The 2,401-nt window shown below is 40.9% G+C and overlaps 1 non-coding gene across 1 annotated transcript; it reads left to right on the top strand.

Moving 5' to 3' along the window:
* The first annotated feature begins 1,439 nt into the window (after positions 1-1,439).
* LOC141603086 (small nucleolar RNA R71) lies at positions 1,440-1,547 on the top strand. Its single transcript, XR_012524982.1, has one exon. It is a non-coding gene; the product is annotated as a small nucleolar RNA R71 (small nucleolar RNA).
* Positions 1,548-2,401: the final 854 nt, after the last annotated feature.

Genomic DNA, 2,401 nt, shown 5'->3' with positions numbered 1-2,401 from the left:
GCCATTTGGAGAGTGATGTTGGTGCATTTAAGCTCTCCCATCCCCAACCTTTTACTCACCGAGTACGGCATGACAGTCACACTAGCCCCTAGATCACATAAGGCTTTGTTGATCGTTGTGTCGCCAATGGTACACGGTATTGAGAAGCTTCCCGGATCCTTTAGTTTTGGAGGTGAACTCCCTTGAAGTATTGCACTACTCACCTTAGTGAAGGCGATAGTCTCAAGTTTTCGGATCGACTTCTTCTTTATGAGGATATCTTTCATGTATTTCGCATAGGCCGGCACGTGATTTATTAATTCCGTGAAAGGAATTGAGACTTCCAAATTCTTCACAATTTCCATGAACTTTCCAAGTTGATCATCAAATTTGGGCGTGGCTTGACGACTTGGAAAAGGAAGTCTAATCACAATGGGCTCTTTCTCCTTGACCTTGTCTTCATTTTTCTTTGAACTTTCTTCTTTTGATGATTCTCCATCTTTGGAGTTTTGCACCATTTCTTCCTTATCACTAGCTTCCACAACTTCATCCTCAACTTGCTTCTTCGGTGCTTCATACCTTGTACCACTTCTCAAGTGAATGGCACTAACCGTTTCATGTCTAGGGGGATTACTTTGAGGTGGTAATTGCCCCTTTTGTCTTTGTGAGCTTTAAGATGCTAGTTGAGTCAATTGTGTTTCCAACATCTTGGTGTGAGCTAGGATGTTGTTGATGGTGGTTTCCTTTACTTGGCTATCTTTTTGCATTTGAGTGAAAAATTCTTGTTGATTCTTTTGCATTTGGAGGACCGCTTTTTGGACATCAAAACCTTGGTCATTTTGGTGATTATATGGATTTTGATTTTGGTAACCTTGGTTTTGATTGTAAAAGGGTCTTTGATTTTGGTTTCTCATGGGTGGTGGAGTGTATGTTGTTTGAGGGTTTTGAACGTTTTGGCTTTTGTATGAGAGATTTGGATAGAATTTGGTGTTTTCATTGTAATAGTTGGAATAAGGGGTACCACTCTTGTATGCTTGGAAAGCATTCACTTGTTCATTTGTTCCCCTACATTCACTTTGGTCATGTCCCAAAGTTCCACAATTCTCACATATCCCACTTGGGATTGATGAGGATGCCGTCATGGCATTAACATGATGCTTTGGTGATTTTGAGACTTCTTCAAGTCTAGCCATAGCTTTTTCAAACTTCAAATTGATTGTGTCAATATGAGCACTAAGTAGAGCACCCAATTGAGTAACGGAGTCCACTTCATGCTTTCCTCCTCTAGTAGCCTTGCAAGGTCTACTATATTGTGAGTTATGGACCGCCATTTCGTCAATCTTGTTCCATGTTTGATTGTCATCAACTTCGGTGAACATTCCATTTGATCCCATGTTGAGAATGTTCCTTGAATCTTCATATAAACCATTCCAAAATTGTTGTACCAAAAACCATTCGCTAAGTACATGGTGAGGACATGAGCGACAAATTCCCTTGAACCGCTCCCAAGCTTCATACAAAGATTCTTCATCCCTTTGCTTAAAACCCGTAATTTGAGCTCTTAGCATGTTAGTCTTTTCCGGTGGGTAGAATTTTTTGTAGAAAGCTAGAGCCAACTTCTTCCAAGAATCTATTCCGAGAGTGGCCTTGTCAAGGCCCTTCAACCATTGTTTCGCGGTGCCGATTAGAGAAAAAGGAAATAAGACCCATCTAATTTGGTCTTGAGTCACACCGGTTTGAGAGATTGCATCACAATAGTCGCAAAAGGTTTCCATATGAGAATGAGGGACTTCACTAGGCATCCCCCCAAATTGGCTCCTTTCGACTAATTGGATAAAGGCGGATTTGGCAATAAAATTTCCGGTTAGATGTTGTGGTGTAGGAGTACCATTGGGTAGGTTCTCCTCGGTGGGTACGGAGTGTGACGAGAATTTAGGCATTGTAGGTTGATTTTGTGGGGTATTGTGTAATGGGTTCTCCTCTCCTTCTATTGCGAAAGGGTTGATGAACTCAATAGTTGGTTGAATAACTTCACTAATACCTCTCAAATTCCTCCTAGCAAATCTCCTATTGTTCGTCAAGGTTCTTTCAATTTCACGGTCAAAAGGTAACAAATCACCTTGTGACCTTCTAGACATGCAAAATATCAAACAACTCGAAAATAATTAGAAGAAACCTTGAGGAGTTTTACTTCCCCAAGGCGAAGAAAGACACAACTAATAACAATAAAAGGAAATCTAAATCAAGTAAACACCGTCCCCGGCAACGGCGCCATTTTTGATCGGTCCGTTTCGTGTTCACAATTAAAGGTGTGGTCGTTGGGTCACGTCCGAATCAAAACACAATTTATAGCTTCACAAACAACTCTACAATTAGTAAAGAGGCAAGTAAAGGTCGGATCCCAAGGGACGGGTATTGAAAT

The sequence above is a fragment of the Silene latifolia genome, chromosome 9 (assembly GCF_048544455.1).
Source record: "Silene latifolia isolate original U9 population chromosome 9, ASM4854445v1, whole genome shotgun sequence".
Classification (NCBI taxonomy): Eukaryota; Viridiplantae; Streptophyta; class Magnoliopsida; order Caryophyllales; family Caryophyllaceae; genus Silene; species Silene latifolia.
This window is presented reverse-complemented; position numbering and strand designations above follow the sequence as displayed.